The sequence below is a fragment of the Salminus brasiliensis genome, chromosome 6 (assembly GCF_030463535.1).
Source record: "Salminus brasiliensis chromosome 6, fSalBra1.hap2, whole genome shotgun sequence".
NCBI classification, from domain to species: Eukaryota; Metazoa; Chordata; class Actinopteri; order Characiformes; family Bryconidae; genus Salminus; species Salminus brasiliensis.
Window position 1 is genome coordinate 4,774,414 of NC_132883.1, and position 22,064 is coordinate 4,796,477.

The following is a 22,064-nucleotide window of genomic DNA, read 5'->3' on the forward strand; positions in this document are numbered from 1 at the left end:
AGACCATTTCTGGTCTGATTTACACTAATTTTACAATAATAAACATCTCAGAAGGTGTGCGTAGGTTCTCTGGTGGTTCTGGACAGTACACAACTGGCTTTATTAGTGATCCAAAGGCCATTTCATACCAAACCCACTCGGGACCACCGTGTTTACGTCCCAAATTTACACTGCAACCGTGAGAAATCACTGTAAACTCCACTCAGCTGCTCTAAAAGCAGGTGGCATCACTTACATACACAAATACACAACAACAAATGGTCCAATGGCATTTCCACTATATTCCCATGTCTGGAGATGCCATGTCTGCAATGATGGACTGTGTCAAGTTTAAACACAAAAGCGTGACTCAACCCGGAACAGCTCAGTTCAGCTGTCTGTTGACAGGACAGGCCATGGAAAACACACACACATACACACACACACACACACACACACACAATACACACACACACACACACTGCATTTTGGCTTTTGGTTGCTGGATGATTGTGAACACCCATACACACACTGAACTGAAGTGACCAAAAAAAGGTAAAGGTGCACACCCCAAGCGGTGGGCAGCCAACTCCAGTGGCAGCTTGCCGAGCCCGGGAATCGAACCCACAACCCTGTTGTTGATATCCCGGCGCTCTAACCGCTGAGCCACCACTGCCCACCAGCATCTTCTGTTCAGATGGTCCGTTCCCAGCCAACCCTACACCGGTCATCATCACCGCAGAAGTGGGAAGATCTCACACACCTGGTCATCTCAGTATGATATAGGGTCATGAGGTCATGCCCCTGCTCCACAGTCACCTCTTGTGAGGTTTGTGCCATGGTGCACATTTCAGAGACCCTACAGCTGAAGCATTACAGCCCATTCCAGTCATTCAGAACTCACTGAGCAGCACAGGGCAGAACCTTACCTTGTCACTCCATTAAACCCCACTGCTCCTCACTCATGATCCCTGGGGTTGTCTCCGGAGTTCAGACAAAGCTCCGCTGCAGAGTCTATTGGCGTACTGTGTACTGCAAAATGCAGCAGCCCCGTTAAAATTCCTCACAACAGGTAACGCTCAATTCCTCAGCACATCTGCGGTCCCGGTGCTTGACATCGGCTCCATAGTCAAGCAGAATCTTGTGGTGTAAAATATTATTTGAAGAAGTGGAGCACCCCTCTCCAGGGACACCACTGAGCCATTCCACCTCGCACTTCTGAAGCGGGGCGGCTCAACTCAACGAGACACTTTCACGGACGAGACCATTCGACGCTCCGGCAGAGGGGGGGAGCGCTGCGCCAGCGGAGACTATCAGATTTTATTTTTTTTCGTTTCCACGCAATTTCACTTACATTAATCGATATATCTGCTATGATTGAAATTTTTGCGTCACCTTAAATCAGTATAAATGTGTAGCATCGTTTATCGTGTGCATTTCCCACTCGTATAATAAACGTGGTCGCGTCTGTTTACAGTAGGAGTTAACGTGGGCGCTTCTGCCTGTAGCCACTTTAACTCAAACTTAGCTCAAACATCTTGAGCCAAAGTTTTCCTCAAAGTGCTGCTGTTCTTTTTTTTTTAAGCCATGACCATACTGACTATCCCTAGAGCTCTTCTTAGAGTTCTTTCTGCTGGCTAAGTCAAGCCTGCAGGAGTTGCCTATTAACCTTAATGTAGGTCTATGGGAGCTTTCAGCGCCTCATGGTCTTGGTATGACTGCAGGGTCTTGTTGGGGGAACCGACAGCATGTTTTGTCTGCCTTGAATTATCCTGAGGGATCAAGGACTGCAGGTTGATTTGCAAACCAATGGACTCAAGCACAGCTTCTGTCTGGGGGCTATTCTCATGTAAAGATGGCCTCATGTAAATGGACCACAGAGCAATCCTCTGGCCTGCTCCAGCACCAGCACCTAAGCATTGTTTCTACCCCTTTTAGTGTGATTTTAGGAAATCTAACCATTAAAAGCATGATATACTCCAATCAAATCTTTACACAATCAGTATTTAGTAAGAGGACAAGAAATCAACAAGACATAAAAACCTGGAGGAACCAAGACTCACAAGGGGGGCACAACTAGTTCGTTCATTAGAAGAGCGTCCACAAACATTTGGCCATATGGTGTATTTCGACTAGATTTTGATGATGATGATGATGATTTGCCGCATGCCGCGTATGCCGCAGGCCCACGTTTAGTTGCAAGGGATTTTTAAGTAAGCAAAATTCACATGAAACTTTTATTTTGAACTAAAATTCAATGTCTGCTCAACGTCCAATGTCTTTCTGATGTTATAAAATTACAGATAAATGTCACAGAGCCACGATATAAGGCTGTTTTACTGCTCAGGTGTGCAAAATAATCATAATATCATAATAGAATAATCATAATAATACTATATATTGCTTCATACAGTCACATCATTCATATTCGATACCTATCCTGCTGGCCACCAATGTCCAGAGATGCTGTAATCTGGTTTAATGTCAATTGGATGAAGAATAGTGACGACAGCTGTTATGTTAACTAACCAAAATCCAACATCTGCCATGTGTTGCATGCCAACTTCATATAGATGTAAAATACCAACGTTTAGCTGCAAGGGATAATCTTGTTGGGGAAATCTGACAGCATTTATTAGAAAAGCGTCCACAAACATTTGGCCATATAGTGTATTTTGAGTAGATTTTGATAGATGATTTGCTGCATGTCAGCTTCATATTGACGTAAAATACCAACGTTAAGTTGCAAGGGATACGCTGCTGGTTTTAAGTCATGGTGTTAAGTTTGCAAAATTCACGTGAAACCAATTTGACTTCTAGCTGATTTTTATTTTGAACTAAAATTCGATGTCTGCCCAACGTCCAGTGTCTTTCTGACGTCCAACTGATGCCTGGTGCCTGCGGGGTATGTCCTCAAGTTAAGAACTTGGCTAGGATGTGCTACATATATTTTCCATACCATTTACTGGATAGCATGAGGTAGTGTCATCCTCAGTGATTATTAATAAAGTAGTATACCTACTATCTGCCTATAGTACTCTATAATGTGTATAATGACAATGACATAGTGTAAAGTGTCATAACAGTAGCAGGTTATGGAATACAGCACAGTTCAGGAGGCTGGAGGTCACCACCACTGTCCACTGTGTTGAATGCAGGGGGTAGCCGGTATTGTCCACAATGGCTAGCGGCATATTAAGAGGCCTTTGTTCTGCCACACATTGATAGTAATGTTATTGATAAGAACATGTTGTGTCCTGAAATCAACTCTGATTGATCATGTCCAGTCTGCTTCAGGAAGGTTTCAGATGTAAATCTTGGCCTGCAAGCACGTAACAATATCCTACGACTGACCACATCAAATTTTCAAAGACACAGGAGAACCAGCCTTCGCCAGCCTTGTCCTTGGCGAAACAGGTCAGGAACAGAGAGAACTTCTTCACGTTTTCAACCAAAGGTTATAAAGTCAAGCCAGTTTATATTGAAATATGTTTAACTTATTTTTAATATTAATTTAAATATCAGATATCTGGATAAATGGTCTGATTCTACTGGCAAGCAACACGCTCTGGCAAAAGATTAAGACACTTTCACTGGATAAAGTGACTTAAAACAAGTAAAAATGCCAAGAAGTAGCCATTAAGCCATTAAGTAGCTTTTTAGAATTCTCAAAATGTGAAATATTATTTACACTAGTACACTAGGACAAAAGTATTGGGACACCTGCTCATTCATCGTTTCTTCTGAAATCAAGGGGATTAAAAAGCATCAATCCTGCTTTTGCTGGAGTAACTGTCTCTACTGTCCAGGAAATAAGCTATTATGAGATTTTGAAGGAGCATTGCTGTGAGGATTTGATTGCATTCAGCGATTCATCCTCAACTAGCATTGAATGGAACACCAACCATCATTACAGAAAACACAGTTTTTTTCATTCTGGGGGGCTTTCTACCCCTCAAGCCCACGACTGGCATTAGGCACAGTGTCCTATTCTATTGGCAGTACTTCTCTACAGGGACTAGACAAGCCGTGTGTGCGTGTGTTTGTGTGCATTTGCACATCTGTCTCAGCAACTTGAAATAGCTGAATGCATTCATTAGAAGGGTGTCCACAAACATTTGTCCATCTAGTGAATTTCGACTAGATTTTGATAGATAATTTGCCGATATATATCCTTTCTTTTAGCACCGTTTTCAACCATAAACTCTACAAACATGAATGTGCACCAACCCTTTCAGCGTGAGTAATCCTCTCTTTCTTGTAAACACTAGAAGCCAAGATTTTGGGCTTACATATGATGGAGGGTTAAAGAAGGCTAAGCTTTGCTGCCTTTAATCAATCGCTGGAACATGTTCATCTCTCATCCACTGGCTTTACGGCACGTATTTATTACCATCACCCTCAACCACCCTCCAGCGTCCAATTGTGCCGTGGCCTGTGTCCTATGTCCTGTGTCCTGTTAGTCACCGTGGCGGTGGTTTAGCCTGCTAGCTGGTAGCTTAAAGGTTTGGTCATCTGGGCTTTGCATCATCAGGGAGCAGCGCTGCAGTTTAATTTGAGCGTGTGGATTTGAATGGGGGGAAGTTCAGCTGGAGAGCAGAACAGAGTGCATCTCCGGCCCCTTCCTGGAATTCTCCACAGCCACGGGAGAACATTCCCACAGAGACGGAGACAGAGACGGTGAGAAGGAGAGGGAGAGAAGGGTTCCCTGCTGTTTCAGGACTCCACCATTCAGCCATCAATCACAAACCCATCACATCACAGTGCCGACCCTAAACAACCCCTCACCTCCCACAACACACCTCAGACCCCTGCCTCTGCGCCGTCTGCAGTCGAGCAATTACAGGAACGTCGTAAGGTATTGGAGCAATAGGACAGAAAACGGACTTCAAAATGATCTTCAAAATAATCTTCAAAATAATTACAATTAAATAATATTCGAATAAAGTGTAGGTGTAATAGCCTTAATACCATTTTGCCTGTTCAGACGATGCCTTCAGCTTAAGACTGTAAGAGAGGGGGGAGAACTCAGGGGACATTGAGCTGGAGTTTGTGTGGCTTCTGCTTCCCCCCCTGTGATAAGTGGAGCCAGCGATGACAGATGATAACAGGGTTAAAAGGGAGGTGACATTTTGGAGATACAAGGTTTTTGAGTGACAGCAATAATATATATATTATATCTACAATTAAAAACAGTCTGACTTTTGTCCATTTAGCTCAGCAGTCTATTACGCTGCCATTATGGCTGCCCAGAGGTCTTGAGTTCCAACCCCCGAGCCATGCCGCTTTGCCACCAGCAGCCAGAGTCTGAGAGAGCACAATTGGCCGTGCTTTTTCCGGGTGGGTAGGTGGCGCTCTCTCCCCTCATCATTAAGCGATACTGACCGGCACAAGTGTCTATTAGCTGGTGTGGTGAAGCTGGGGCGCTTTCCTCCGAGCGTGGCGGCTGCCTGGCGATGCTGCATCAGTGGCAGTTGGAAAAGAGGCAGGGCCTGGCTTTGCGTGTATCGGAGAAGAAGTGCGTTAAGTCTCTGTACCCTCCTAGTGTTGGGAGCATGAACGAATGGGTTAATTGGCAGTACCCAAAACTGAGAAAATAATAATAATAATAATTATTATATTAATCTAATAATATATATAATATATTATAATATATAATAATATATATCTATATTAATAATAATAATAGATACCAGTTTGTCACTTGGTGTCCGTCCACCTATTAGAGAATATTTCAGAACGTTTTGTGTGCGATGATTCAGTAATGATGCTAAACACATCTCAAAATCCACAACAGCTCACGCTATATGGACAAAAGTATTGGGACACCTAGACATTATACTTACAGGAGCTGTGACATTTATGTCTTCCCATTCCAAATCCATAGGCACTGATATGTATTTGGTCCCCCTTTGCAGCTTTAACAGCTTCCACTCTTCTGGGAAGATTTTGGAGTGTGGAAAGCTTTTGCCCATTCATCCAGAAGAGCAATTATGAGGTCAGACAGTTAGGTTGGACAAGAAAGCCTGCCACACCATCTTTGTTGTACTGATAAACAGACAGTTTAACCACCCATTCATTCTCTAATGTGTGTAGAGGCAAACTGCATTGCTAGGTGCTTGGTTTTATACACTTCAATTCGAGGTATGTCCCAATACTTTTGTCCTTCTAGTCTACCACCAGAAGCGCAAGTTAAAGTTTTTTGCTGTGGCCCTCACAGCCCCCTGACCTAAATATCATCTAAAATCTGTGGATAGACCTTAAAAGGGCAGAGCAGGAAGGGCCCCAAGAAGGGTTTCGAAAGGAAGAAAGGCGTAAATCCACCAAACAAGAGCGGAAAGATTCTCAGCTGCTACAAAAAGCATCGACAAGCTGTGATACTCGCTCAAAGGGAGTGATACTAGGTGCTGACCATGCAAGGTGTCCAAACCTCTGCTCCATTTTTTACGCTCTGCCTAACTATTCACAGGGGGTGTCCAAACTTTTGAATCCCACTGTATAGCTACATGTTTCAGTTGTATAGATATATGCTAGGGTAATAAATCCCATGTAGGAACTTAATATCGCACATATAAAGAACCAGTGTATAATTTCTTCATACAGGACGGTGGGTCCTGAGTTGGCAAACTGGCACAGCCCCCCAACCTGCCCACCTGCCTCAGTTTAGTGCAATCAGGCCACACTGCTGGTCAAGGCCCAGCGACACTCTTACACTAGAAATGAAGATATTCCTCCCTGTGCCTTTAAGTCAGACAGCAGGAGAGAGAGAAGGGGTTGGGGAGGGTCTGAGCCGAGGTGACTGCGAGCCAAATGGAGACGTTTGGGTTATTTACCATCTGTTTAACAAATCGTTGCATAAGGCCCTCTCCACCCCCGCCTCTTTCTCACAGGTGTTTAGTATTAGCCAAGGCCACAAACGCCTCTCAGGAGTGACCCTACGCCTAACCCTAACATTTGCTCCACAAATCCACAATATGGGGGAAGATCTCTCTCTCTCTCTGTTTTCTCTCCGTCCTCTCTTCCGCTCCCTCTGGCTGTCCGGTGACAAATTGGAAGCGCCTAGAGAACAAACACCAGCCTGTTCTTGGTGTGGGTGTTTGATATCAACTCCATATGTGAGCATTACACACTGGCTGCTTGCATCCTGTCGCTAAACCGTTGCAGGCTAAGTGAGATTTTCCCTGTTTTGGGAATAGCCCTCAGGACTGGCTGAAGCTACAACAGAATCAAAGCAGAACAGACATAATTATCTGTACTGCAGGCCCAGGCTGGATTATGAACACCCAAACAATTATTATGCGTAATGGACTTTAATTACCTTTATGCAACAGTTATTTCCAACCACACAGTCTCATTGGTTAAAATGCACTCAACCCAGGGTTTTATAACTCATCATTAGGGATGTTTCACGGCCTCAGGGTTATCACAGTATTGGGCAAACATTTCAAACATATAAGAAGGTGGTGAAAATGATGGACAAATGATGAAATCTGGCCATCACTACTCACCCATGCTTTTAATTTAGCATCCTACACGTCCTACACAACCCTTAGCCTTTAAACAGCTTTATTTCCTGCAAGTCGAGGCTTCAGTTATTAAATATCTTATGAAACATGTGAAAGCAAAAGGAAGCAAATGTTTTCTAACCCTCTACCACACGGCTTCCTACCAATGACTGTAGAATCATGGACAGCACAACACCTCTCCAAAGTAAAGCAACCACAGGTCTAGCGCCTCTGCTGGCTGGTTTAAGTATAATGTGTAGCTCCGCCCATCCCCCTATGTTTTAATGCCAAAACAGCCCGTCTTCCACCTCGTTTTCCTCCCCTAAACTGTCTTTCCATCTCCAGTGTCTCCAAAATCCAACAGTTCGTTTTTCTCTGTGCTAATACTGGCCCATTTTTTATTTCCCCCCCAGAATCAGTTTCTAACTTTACTCTGTCTTAAGAAGGCGGGGCTACTCTCAGGAATGAAGTGATTGGCTAATAATCTTAAAAAAAAAAAAAAAAAACCTGGGTGGTCCAGCAGAATAAGGCGCTGTCACTGTTATCAGGTGTTTGCTGGTTCGAATCCCGATTATGCTGGTAGCCATCGGCAGCCGGGGCCTTGCTTTCTCTAGGGTGGGTAGATGACCCTCTCCCCCCCACATTACTCTAGTGCTGCGTTGGCTGTTACTGGCGGCTGCTAGCCGGTGCGTCAGAGCAATAAGAGCCTGTTGGTTGGTGGCAACCATCAGGCTGGTGTTGCATCAGCGGAGGTGTTGGAGGGGGTCTCGCCCTCACTAGTGTCAGGGGTGTTGCATGTCCAGAGCGACTTACAAGGTTACTCGTATTACAGAGAAGGGCCAGTGTAGTGTTAGGAGTCTTGCCCAAGGACTCATATTGGTGTAGCGCAGCATAGCCACCCAGACCAGGAATCGAACCCCAGTCTCCCATATGGTGTGGTTGCATATGGTGTGGTTGCATATGGTGTGGTTGCTCACTGGCTGGTAGTGGTGTTATCTGGTGCGCCACACCAACCACAGAATACAGGATAGAGTACAGGATGGGTAGGTGTGCAAAATAGTTTTTTGCTTCATTTAAGGCCAATAATGCCATGTTTTCTGCATGTTTGTTAGCCACTTATCATAACTAGCAGTTTGGCGCTTGTTTGCGACTAATACAATCTAGCAGCTCTATGAAATGAGAGTGGGATGTAAAGAGAGAGGGGGTTGCAGCTAAAATAGACCCACTAGTTCATGAAACTATAACTAATAGACAGGAAGAGATGCATTTTAATGTGTACTTTTAACAAATCTGGACCACCGGTTGCTAAGTAACAACAGTGGTCGCACCGCAGAACTACTTTTTTTGGAAGAAATTCCCAAGGCTTCTCTGCATTCCCTCCTTTTCTCTTTGGACAGTTGCAGACAAGCAAAACACAGCGCACTCGAGCTTGCATGCTACCATAAATAACACTGCGGCTATAAAGCTCCACGCTCAGCACCATGCTGTTCACAGCAACGCTCTGCTTCTCCTGTTCTGTTGCTCAATTACAATGCTGTACTGGGTTGTATGGGTAGGGATTAAGTGCCCAGAGAAACACTCTGAGTGTTCTCACCGTCTGATTCATGGGCCGAAAAGGAGCTACAGAACAATGTGCGCATTCTGTAACAGCACCTGACGTTTATAGGGCTTACGACAATAGCTGCATGAGAGCCAGCAGCACAAAGGGCTGAAGAACAGATCTCTTAAAGATGGCAGCGGGGAGATCTCAGGCTAACAGCTGATCCTGACACGTTTAGCGCTGCACCTTTCATTTACTGCCAGTTGGCTGAGAGTCCTGTAATCCGACAAAAACGCTTGCAGAACTAGACCCCCCTCGCCCCCTCCGCACTAATCCACAGCTTGTTCGGACTCGCAAGGAGGAGAGCGGAGGACTCACATTTTTACGGCCATGCCAACCCGACGGACGCAGTGGAAAAATGTGTAGCACTCAGAGTACTGAATCCACTCGATCTTAAAAGGGGCATAATGCGGACATTAATAATATATTACATCAGCACTAAACACATCAAAGACTAAATGAAATGTGTTGATGTCATATTTTATTTATATGGGAATTAGAAACACATTGTGCATCACTTTTTTAGTGCATTTGCATCTCTTCAGTTATTGAATTGAACGGTTTTATCACTGGCATCTGCTGTTATGAGAAGAAGGCATACTTCTTTAATCTTAAAGTGCTGAATAATGCGTTTATTTAGTATTTTAAGTTTTTCTTTGATGTATAAATATAACATAATATATATTATATTATATAATAGATATATTAGTATTTGACTTTCATTGGGGCGAAAAGTGCTCAGAAGCCGATTTACCACCCTGTTATTTTACCAAACATACAGATTTTCATTTTACATAGTAAAATAGTTAATTATATAGACTAAAAAATACTAAAAAATAATAAACAATAAGCCCTGCTGTTATTGGCTGGTTTACAGCACTACAACGGGCTTACTGAAGCCACATTGCATTGCCTAGTTTCCCCACTGTAACAATAGCGCTGAAATGATTCCACGAGTCCTACCGGATAGTGCTGCTGTCCTCTCTTTTTGTCCTCTCTATATAGCAAGCTGAAGAGATTAGCTTTTAGCTGTGCACCCTCTCGCTTCAGCTCCAGTTCCGCTCAGCTGAGGTAGTCCAGTTTGGTTTTTAGGGAGCAGAGGGAAACATTGGAGAGGAGATGGTAAAGCTGATGGGCTAGAACAGGGGTGTCAAACTCAGACATTTTCACAGAGGGCCACATCAGCATAATGGTTGCCCTCAAAGGGCCAGATGTAACTGTAAGACAGTATAAATGTGACTAAATGTAACCAAATGTTATGTAGAATAAATGTAAGTACTCCTTAATGTTAAATAACTCTGAATTTATTACTTAGTCAACTTATAAATATTTGCATAGATGTAAAAATATGTTTGCTTGTTGCTCTGTTAACATAAATCCTGTTCATATGTCATAGGTTAAGAAACTCATATTACTCCATCAATCCACGATGAAACTATCCAAGAGAATAAAGAAAAATATCATCAAAGACATCTGAAGGTGTTGGGGCGCAGTGAAGACGTCGGTGTTGAAAGGATGGCAAAGCCTGACTGCTGGGCTCTAAAGTCTCAGAAGCGTCGATCAAACTCATTCATGAACCGGCTCAGTTTGGTAGCCAACTGAACACATGAAAAACTGCCGGGAAATGAGGCTGAGATGCTCTGACAAACAGGAAATCATGTTGGACATCTGCGTGATGACTTCTTTGTGTCCCTGAAGCTTCTAAATTCAGTTGGGCAAGATGTTCGGTAATGTCGCACAACATCGCAAAGTCACACAGCCAATTTGGATCTGACAGTTCGGACTTTGTCGTGTACCGAATTTGAGCTTCCCTTCACAGTAAAAAGCCGCGGTCTCGAGGCCTGGTTCACGTAGCAACCCGTATTCCCATACCTAGCGGACTCTGGAGGCAATGAGCTGCTCTCTAGTTTCAACACCTCCATATTCTCCTTAAGATGATGCCACGTTTTACCGCTTCGACAGGTCTGACTAAAGCGATCATTAGTGGGCGGGTTGTTGTTTAAGTTTACAGTAAGTCCACGTACCAAACTCTCACTATTCAACTACGCCAAGCGAAATACAGCTTGATATTCTTGGGCACTTTTAGGATAAAGCATTAGCATACGTGAAAGTAAATGGATCCAGAAGCCTCCAGCAAGCGACTGGCGTGGAAATTAAGGCTTGTAGAGGGTGGAGGTTCTCAAACTTGGGGCTGCAGGGGATTCTAATGGGGCTACAGATGAAATCTCAAAAGCTGGATCTCTAAAAAGGCCTAAACTCTTAAAAAGTGATGGGAAGAGTGGTATAGAAGGTCACTGGATCATTGAATTGTATGCACTATTGACCCCCTGTTGGTGGCGACATCAGAGAAGCAGCTTACACCGAGAGCTGAGAACTAGCCCATCTAAAGTACAGCCCCCCAACAAGGGTCTCTCGATAAACACGTGATGTTTTTGCTTGCGTTAGTACACCAACCTCAACTCACGAAGGCCTTGGTGATAAACCGGCATGTTGTTTTCATGCAGGGAAAGCGGTGAACTGCACATGGCACTGGGTACCAGGATTGGGACTGGAAACCACTGCCCTAAATGAATATAATTATGAGATCAAGAGCTGATCCTAGATCAGTGGTTGTTCTGTGAGAGCCAGGTGTTTGCGTCTGTTATTACCATGACGTTACCCACTGAGTAATGGAGGTAGGCTCGGAGTGGGCTGACTTGTAGGCCAGGTCAGAGAGTCGTGGTGTTAGACTTGTATTTCCTTCCAGCAGGAAACCCAAACCCAAAGTCATCTGAACGCCCCTCAGCAAAGCTTCCTCCACTTCCTTCAAAATCCTGAGTCAGTGCCTGCACTTTACTCTCTGAGCTTGTATACAGGAACAGCTCTCAGACAGTAGAACAATCACTGTTACTTACTGGCCACTTTATTGGAAATCCCACCCTTGTAGCCGGCGTACAGTTCGAGACTGTAGCCCAATTTGTTGACGAACAGTTAAAACAGTTCTGCAGGCCATCATCCGTGGTCAGTCCACCACATGGTCACTCTCGGCTGAATTTTCCAGGCTATTATCAACCCAACAGTAATGCTGACGTGTAAAAACCCCAGCAGCACTCGTGCCAGTACACACACACACACACACACACACACACTACTACTGTGTGTCAGTGACACTGAGGTGTTGGGAATGGTCCACCACCCAAATCCCAAATAATATGTGGGCAATGGGGATCCTGTGAAAGCGCTTCCCTGCACTGGTACACTATATGGAATATGTGCAGTATTAGGTAAGTATTTGGACACCTTGCTCACTCACTGCTTCTTCTGAAATTAAGGGTATTAAAAGAGTTGACCTGCTTTTGTTGGAGTAACTGTCTCTACTGTCCAGGCAATGCCTTGTACTAGATTTTAGAGGAGCATTGCTGTGAGGATTTGATTGCATTTAGCGACAAGAGCATTAGAGAGATCAGGATCTTGTTGGATGATCGCCACCCCACCTCATCCTCAAACCCCAGCTCATTCCAGAGAACTTAGTTCTTCCACTGCTCCATAGCTTAATGCCTGGCATTAGGCAGCATGGTGCAAATAGGTTCGTGTCATGTTATCTGCTCCAGAGAGTCCTATTCTATTGGCAGTACTTCTCTACAGCGACTAGACAAGCTGTGTGTGTGTGTATGTGTGTGTGTGTGTGCATTTGCACATCTGTGTCAGAAATGAGGTGAATGCATTCATAATGCATTCATTAGGAGAGGTGTCCACAAACATTTGGACATGTAATGTAACTCAGTGTTGACCGTCCAAATATAGGGAAAACTCTGACTAATGACTGCCCACACTATAACGCTCCACCCAGGGGTTACTTCACCCTGTGGAAATGTAGTTTAACCAGAAACCACTAACGTGACTAACAGTGTGTGAAAGCTGGCACTGCCACGGAGTATGACATCATGCTAACTGGCACTGCTGCATTCTTTTGCTGCTCTACTTTGTTACCATGGAGATTAATAAGATAATAATTAATAAAGTGTATCATATCATAATACATGTCCTTAATATATAATTACTACATATATGGCCTTATGGTTTACTATGGAGTTTCATTAGTTACACAATAGCTCAAGAGTGCTTCGAGTCTTGGAGGCTTTTGGCAAGGTATGCTATTCACTATATGGACAAAAGTATTGGGACACCTGCACCTGCATTGTTTCTTCAATAATCAAGGGTATTAAAAAATGTGGGGGGAGTTTATCCTGCCTTTGCTGGGGTAATTGTGTCTGCTGTCCAGGGAGGAAGACTTTCTACTTGATTTTGGAGGAGGATTGCTGTGAGGATTTGATTGTATTCAGCGACAAGAGTGTTAGGATGCTGTTGGATCATCAGCACCCCACCTCACCCTCAATTTCTAAACTTATCCCAAAAGTATTGGATAAAGCTCCAAACATCGTTCCAGAGAGCACAGTTCTTCCACTGCTCCACAGCTCAATGCTGGGGGGGGCTTATACCCCTCTTTATACCCCTCTTGGCATTAGGCATGGGATGGGTACAACGTCAACTAGCTGAATGCCTTCATCCACATGCTATAACATTAAAACCACTGACAGGTGAAGTGAATAACACTGATAGCACCTGTCAAAGGGGTGGGTCTACAGGATCTATTAGGCAGCAAGTGAACAGTCAGTTCTTGAAGGTGTTGTGTTGGGAGCAGGTGACAATCTGAGCCATTGGGTCAGAGCATCTCCATCTCCATCTCCAGTGGTCAGAACCGACGAAGGACAACCAGGTTCACGGATGCCCAAGACTCACTGATCTTCTTACGGAGGAGTGAGGGCTAGCACGTTTAGTCTGATCCCACAGAAAAGCCACAGTTGCACTCACTCCTGATGAAAAAAGAAAAAGTTCATAGAGTCCATGCCTCGATGGTTCTGAGCTATTTTGGTGGCATGAGGGGGGGCTACACAATAGACAACCCCTACTACTTCCATGGCTATTGTCCTGCAATAGGAAACAGACACAGGTACCAGGGTACGGATAGCTCTGGATTCAGATTAGTAGCAGTCCTGAGTCAAGCCGCACTGTCCGGTGGAAAAGCAGATTTCCTCATAATGCGGCCGATACTGGACTGTTCTCTTTGAAATGGAATATATGAAAGGCATGTACAATAGTATTTAGCGATTACATATTCCGCAGGGCTCTGCCATAAAACGGAAGTCATGCTGTTAGATCCCACAACAAAGCTCTGCAAGAAAAAGAGGCTAGTCCCACTTTAGCTTACTGTCCCTTCACAATGGCTCATGACATCCAGCTTAGGAGCCGGGGCTCATTACAGCAAAAGCAGTCTAGCCTTTCACAGGCAAAAGTGAAAAAGGCAAATCTTAAGCTGCTTGCAGTTCAAAGCACTTTGAATAAATTAGGCTGTTGGATGATGTTCCCGCAGTTGCTGTGAGTTGACTAGGGAATCGCCGAATGACTGAATGGAGTCTTTTTTTTCGAACACTCTGGTTGACGGCGCAGGGCAACGTTTGACAACTCCATTTTTCCTCTTGCTGGAAGATGGTAATGAGTAGGCTGTAAGACCGCCTACTGCTAGTGTTGAATTTACTCCCCAGGATTTCAAAGTTAACTCTGTTGGATAGTAATTAACACCATTTATTTTGGCACCTTCAAGACCCTCAGCCCGTACGCTCTCACCTCAGGTACTGTCGAACCTTTTGGGTTTTGTAGTTGTTGTGTAAAGTCAGTAAGAACATGTTCAAGCTTGCGTAAATGAGAACGTACGCTCTACCAGGCTTCTGTCTTATTAGAATTTGGGCCTAAATCCAGAAGGTCCCAGAGCTGCCGGTACATCTCTCAGTGAACTAAATGGCTTTGTTAGATAGCCAGTTGATTAAATGAAGAAGCAATATCATTAGACAGCTGTCAGCACAGCGCAGCACTAAACGCACCCAAGGCTACACTTCACCCAGCCAGTGAATATTCAGATGATGAATATTTAGATGCAGCACAGTGTGGTCCAAATGGAATTAATGAAGCCTACGCTGGATATCTTATACCGAGGTCTTTCAAATGAAGCTTTCAACATCAGTCACTTCAAAGTGTCCTAAACAAATGAATGGGATCAAACAACAGAAACAGACACTTTGAGGGAGTTTCTCAGAACCAATCACAGTCAGGCGGAGGTCTTGGAACTAACAATGGGGTGATTAGAACCAACCACAGTCTGGGGGAAGCCTCAACATAAACTAAGCAGTGATTAGAATCAATCACAGTCAGAGGGAGGTCTCAGAATAAAGGAGGTGGTCGTTAGTCAGGGGGAGGTCTCAGGACAATCAGAGTCAGGGGGAGGTCTTGAAACCAACTAAGCAGTGATAATGACCAATCACAATCTGGGGGAGTTCCCAAAAACAATTCCGAGCAGTACTTAGGATCAGTCACAGTTGGAGGAAGGGAGTTTCACATCAAAGAAGGTGGTCATTAACACCAATCATGGTCAAGGGATAGGTAATTAGAACACAGCACAGTCTGGGGGGAGGTCTCAAAGCAATCTAAGCAATCACAAGGACCAATCACAGTCAGGGGGAGGTCTAAGAATGAACGAGGTGGAGATCAGGACCAATCAGAGTCGTTGGAAGGTCTCAAAATAACCTAAGCAATGACAAGAACCAACCATAGCTCAGGCGATATTAACAACAAACAAATAGGTAATTAGAACATAGCACAGTCTGGGGGAGGTCTCAACATAACCTAAGCAATGACAAGAACCAATCACAGTCAAAGGGGGGGGGGGGTCTTGAAACAGACTAAGCAGTAATTAAGCTCAGGGTTCTGTTTAGCAGTCGGTGCACACAATGCATTGCAAACCCAACCACACCATTGTTTTGGCTTCTAGATGTTTGCAGTGTGCTGTCTGATAAACAGTGAGACATCATATTGAGTATGTCCCTCCGGTGCTACCAAAACGGATCTGACCAGTCAAGGCATGGACTCCACAAGACCTCTTACGGCCTGTAAGTTATGATGTGAGACCTCCATGGATCGCATCAATGAGCCTTAGATGCCCATGACCCTGTCACCGGTTCACCGGCTGTCCTTTTCTGCAGCACTTTCGGTAGGCATTGACCACTGCATACCAATGCCCAATGTTTTGGAGATGTTCAGACCCCGTCCAGACGTCTAGCCTTCTCTGAGTGGCTGAGATTTTTATGCGTTGTCCATTTTTCCTGTTTTAACACCTTCATCACCTTCAGGAACTGAATGTCCACTTGCTGCCTAATATATCCATCCCTTGACAGGTGCTGCTAATATCCTGGTACCAGATACTACAGAAGGACACCATCAGAGGTCTTGTGGAGTCCATGCCTCGACTGGTCAGATCCGTTTTTGTGGCACAAGAGGGACATACTCAATATTAGGCAGGTGGTACTAATGTTATGGCTGACTGCTGCATGTGGTTAATTGTGATATACTATTTGCATGTTGTGGGTGCAGTAAAGCACAAGCTTCCCCATAACAAGCCCCATGCCTTTCTTCTTGAGTCTCCGCACTTCTTTATCCAGTCTTCATCTCCAGACTGAGGAAAGCACGAAGACATCTCCAGCACACATCAGTCCTCCAGGGTTCAACCTCAAACGAATTCAAATGGAACTTCAGTGTCGAGACCTGAGAAATTGACATGGTGAGACATTAACGATTATGACTGAACTGCGGTTGAACTATAAATACCCTGAGCATGGCACTTTGATGGAGAGTGGCAAACCCAGGCCTTTTTAATCAAAGACTGGGTGTGGGTGTGTGTGTATTTAGCTCGTTGCGGGGACCAAACGTCTCACACAGGGACTGGGAGCTTTAGAGGTGTGCGGCTTTGGTTCTTAAAATGAAGGTTAAGGCTGGGTTACCTTTTTTTTTTTTTTTACCTTAAATGGGGATGAGACTAAATAAGACACAATAATTCAGTGATTAAGAGGCATGTCCAAATACTTATGTCCATGTCACGTCAGACAGTTTAGATGTAACACAGGCGATAGAGTCATACAGTGGATACAACAGATATATCCCACAAAAACACAAATACAAGCTGTGAATGTGTGTGTGTGTGTGTGTGTGTGTGTGAGAGAGAGTAATTGTGTGTGTGTGTGTGTGTGTGTGCGCACACTCTTCTGCAGGGAGTCTGGCTTCACAGCTGCAGCAGATGAAGGGAGTAAGGTTTGAGAGATAGGCTCTGAAAAATAACCCAAACACTCCACCAACCCCTGCACCTCCAACCTGTCGAGACGTGCACTTCTTACCATAGTCGGTGCAGAAGAGCAGAGTGTGGAGCTCAGCTCAGAGCAGGAGGTCAGAGAGGTCTCCATACTCAAATAAACATGCTATGATTTTTTTACAGGATATTAAAACTGTGCTGAATAAATACAGTCTGAGCGTTTATTTGAGCACTGAGGATCATAATGCCCATAACCAGCACAGTCTGGATGACTTTAAAACCATAGAGCAAGAACAGACTGGCCTTCAGAATGGCCGGGGCAATTCCCAGTGGGCTACCATGTATGTGGTCCACTTAGGGGGGTGCAGGACAGGGAGAATCAGCATTAAGGTACTTGCAATGCACTGTCCTGTTCTCGTCCGGTCCTATTCTATTGGCAGTACTCCTCTACAGGGACTAGAAAAGCTGTGTGTGTGCATTTGCACATCTGTGTCAGCAATTGGCGCAAGTTAAAGTAGTTAAAGTAGGGATTCAATAGATGTCCACAAACATTTGGACATGTAGTGTATCTCTTTCTCTCTGTCTGTCTGTCTGTCTGTCTGTATTTCTGTATTACTGTCCTTTACTGCCACTGAATCTCTGATGCCTCGGCCGTCCATGTGCAGCATCCATGAATGCAGCCAGCATGTAGAAGCTCTAGCTTCTTTCTCCTGTCCTCTCCTGTCCTCTCCTGTCCTCTGGGTGTCCACCAGCTCATGTACGTCCTCTTTGGCAGTTCAGCTGCCCTGCAATAGTTTAAAGACATGCAGTGACTGGCTTGACGTGTCTCTGAAGGAGCACATGCTTGCTTTTACTGCCAGGTTGGTTAGTGCTGTACGGCTGGGGAGACACTGTACAAACAGCAGGTGGGGACAGGCCAAGATAATTGGATGAAAATCCGAAAAAAAAAATAGTACTGTTTGGCTTAGAGCCTTCTGCACAACAGCAAGTGAAGGGGTTCAGGTGGTGTGTGGTTTGTTAAAGGAGATATACAATTGGTATTTTTGCTAATGGGGTCCCTACAGTGCTTTGAGCACCCCCTCCCTGCCCTCCAAACTTTGCTGACACAGCAAAACACCAGACAAGTAGTCCAGCTAATAGGTTATTACTTACTAGTCCCCCAGGAAGACGGCCAGCCCTGCATCTGTCTTACATCATTTGATCACTATTAGCTAATGAGTCAAAGCCAGTCCCTCCCTCGCACAGTCCCTCTGTCCCGCTGGGTCAAATCCCGGCACATGCTGCCTGCCATCAGCAGCCGGAGCGCACTATCTCACACCCTTAAAGCAACATTATGAGGTTCTTGTACCTTAAAATAGCAGCTTCAGGATCATGCTGATGCTCCACTGGCTGTAATAGAGGGAGTGGCTTAGCTAAATGCAAGCCAATGTAGCTGGCAGGATATCGCAGGGTCAAATCCCGGGACATGCTGCCTGCCATCAGCAGCCGGAGGCTGAGAGAGCACAACTGGACTAGCTCTCTCCAAATGGGTAGATGGCTCATTCTCTCTATCCACTTTATTTCAGTGTGGTTCTGGCTGGCACGGGCATCTACCAGCTGATGCATCACATCTGGGTACCCGGCGCTTTCCTCTGAATGCACTGAGTGCGCAGTCAGTTGCCCAATGTCTTCTTCCTTCCCTTCACAGCCTTTTCCATGATGTCCATACTGGGACATCCCGTACCGAGCAAGCTTATTCTTATAGCTAGCTGAAGAAGGTGTGTGACATGAGCGGTAAAGCTTTACGCAGTTCTGGTGAGAGATCTCTCTCGTGCAGCTCCACCAAAGTTCCACAGTGCAGAAGCAGCGTGGAAATGACAGAGGGGATTTTCTCCTCATCACAGTCAGTGTACCATCAACAGGATCCTGCAGCTGCTATTATAAGGTGAAAAAGAGAAATGCAGGAGACGAATGAAGGACAGCTCGAAATAGGAGAAGAAATGTGAGCTCCGGTGTGGGGACAGCGTGGCGCAATGCAGTGCGGAGCGGCCTCAAGAAAGGACAGGGAGGAGAAGTCATTAGTGGAGGAGAGAAAATAGGACAGCATCACCAGCACTGAAGCAGACAGTGTTTAATGTTGCCTGTGTAGTACCCACCCACCTCCAGCATACACCGTAGGTGCTGATCTGACCCTTAAAGCAACATTATGGAGCATTTGTACCTTAAAATAGCAGCTTCAGAATCATGCTGATGGTACACTGACCGCAATAGGGGGAGTGGCTTAGCTAAAGGCAGGATGACGCTGTATAACCCAAGTCATATTTGTGTTAAATTCTTTAATATGACTCTACAACACATGCTTCTTTCACTTTCAGTGACAGTTCTGTATTTCTCAGCTTGTCCAGAAATGCATGTCGTTTAGAGGTGGCTCAAAGCACAGATTACACTTCTCGACTGAAGGGGGAGCCTGGGAGCAACTTTTCAACTTCTGCACACTACGCACTGGGCGAGTCTCGGCACAACCAAATAGACAGCAGCTGGTGCGTCTTGTAGTCCCCTCCAACATGGAGGAAAGGCTAGTTCTATCTGTTTCTGAAGACGAGCTTTACAAAACGGTTCGGGTTCGGGTTGCGGCTATCCTGACCTATCCTAAAAGGTTTCAGCGTGGAAAGTATTTGCCCAAGCTGGTCTTCCAGGTTTGTAGTTTCCAGCGCTGAAGCTAGTTAAGTTTCAGGTTTATTTGTCATTTGCACAACATGTCAGGACTTTTATGCATTGAAATGCTTGTGGTGAGGCTCAGGTTGATGCTCTACAGGAGGACAAAACTATATACATACTAAACATATTAAAATAAAGTGATATAAAAATTATATTAAATAAATACAAAAGAAATTCTCTGATATGTACATTTATGAGACAGGTATAGTCTGAGAGAGAGTGGAGCTAAATATAAATATGTATGTTTATGTCTATTCCTGTTGTATAAAGTGACCATAGCAGTGATCTATAGAGTATTAATAATAAAGTGTCCGAGTGCAGTGGTGTTGGTGAAAGGTTCACAGCTTGTTCAGGAACCTGATGGCTTGTGGGTAGAAACTGTTCATTAGCCGGTTTGTTCTGGCCTGGATGCTGCAGTACCTCCTGCCTGATGGCAGTAAGGTGAACAGGCCTTGTGCTGGGTGGCTACAGTCCAACCGAGTTCAAAAGAGAGAGCCTCCAAAATACACCTGCAAGCTTACCTGCTGTCTCCAACTAGCCAGTACACATCTGCAGATCCAACCTCACTACCCAACTCCCACTTTTTCGCCCAACTGGCCAGCACTGTGCATACCTTTAGACCACCACACAGGGTGTAAAGTGTGGAAACAGCTGCATGCTGCTTTAAGAGATTGTTGTTGTCCACCTTCCCCAGGATGACTGCTTGCTCAATCCACATCCAGACCTTCATTAAGGTGGTGCAGGCCTGTCTATGTGGTTTAAGACCCAGTTTAACTTACTGAGAACTATAGACATTAAAGGATCTCCGCCACTGTGAGCAGCAATTTACACAATAGGCATTTGTTTCTAGGTCAGAATCAGTCCACGAAGAGTAGATGTGGTTTGAGTGGGGTTGACAGGAGTGTGTAATCATTATCATTATTATTATTATTAACATGATTTTGTATTTTAACTTCAAAATTTCACTATAAAAGCTTCCCAGCAGGATAGACAATTGCAGATCCTAGATACCATATAAAACTACTGAGATACGCTTTATGGACAAAAGTATTGGGACACCTGCTTATTCATTGTTTCCTCTGAAATCAAGGGTATTCAAAATAATTACTGTCTCTACTCTACTGTCCAGGGATTTTGGAGGAGGATTGCTGTGATTATTCGATTGCATTCAGCAACAAAACCTTTAGTGAGGTCAGGATGTTGGATGGTCACTACCCCACCTCATCCCCAACTCCCAAACTCATCCCTAAAGCATTGGATTAGGCACCAACCATCATTCCAGAGAACACAGGTCTTCCACTGCTCCACAGCTCAATGCTGGGGGGCGTTATACCCCTCTAGCCCACGCATGGCATTAGGCATGGTGCCACGGTGGCATTTGGGACTTTGCTGTAGAGACACAGTCCAGTACAGTACAGTTTACCTGAACACACCCAGTTCCCACACTTATTAAGCCCTAATGAGCCCACTCAGAAGCCCACTTCTGAGAAACCCAGCCCAGCTTAGTCACTTAGGTGACTTAGGCTTAGGTGCTCAGCTGTTTGAGCTCCAGGCTATTGATGACGGGGTTGTGGGTTCGATACCTGGGCTCGGCAAGCTGCCACTGTTAAGCACTTGAGCAAGGCCCTTCACCCTCTCTGCTCCTCAGGTGCTGGAGTTGGCTGCCCACCACTCTGGGTGTGTGTGTGCTCACTGCCCCTAGTTCACTAGTGTGTGTGTGTGTGTTCACTATCACAGATGGGTAAAATGCAGAGGACATTGCGCTGTACACAGTACAGTGACAAATTTGAGCACCTAAGCTTGGTGAGGGGCAGGTAAGCGCTAAAAGTGCAACAGCGCCCTCTGTGGCAGAGACCATGCAGTAGCGCTGCGGGCCGTAGCACTTTTCAGAAAGGTGTGAAGAAACTGAAACATTCTCACGAAGCCGTTTATAAATAGACCACCACCTGCCCTCACTTCTCCTGACGTCTTTCTCACATAATGTGAGGAAAAAACTCTGAATGCACCACAAATGTTCAGTACTGTGCAAAGATGTGCTGCCTTAAAATGGCATCAAACTAAAAGAAGTACTGCCAATAGAATAGGACTCTCTGGAGCAGATAAACATCAT

At 44.9% G+C, this 22,064-nt stretch overlaps 1 protein-coding gene across 4 annotated transcripts in view; it reads right to left on the reverse strand.

The window, feature by feature from the left end:
* The window catches only part of ccdc120a (coiled-coil domain containing 120a), an 85,789-nt gene that overhangs the window by 44,347 nt on the left and 19,378 nt on the right, over nucleotides 1-22,064 (reverse strand). For 2 of the 4 annotated variants that reach the window (XR_011979801.1, XM_072681390.1), the window contains exon 1: nucleotides 909-1,181. The exons of the other annotated variants lie outside the window; for them this stretch is intronic. The gene's annotated coding sequence lies outside the window, so the exon portion shown is untranslated. Of the gene's footprint in view, nucleotides 1-908; nucleotides 1,182-22,064 lie in introns of those variants that run through there. 4 annotated transcript variants of the gene reach the window in all.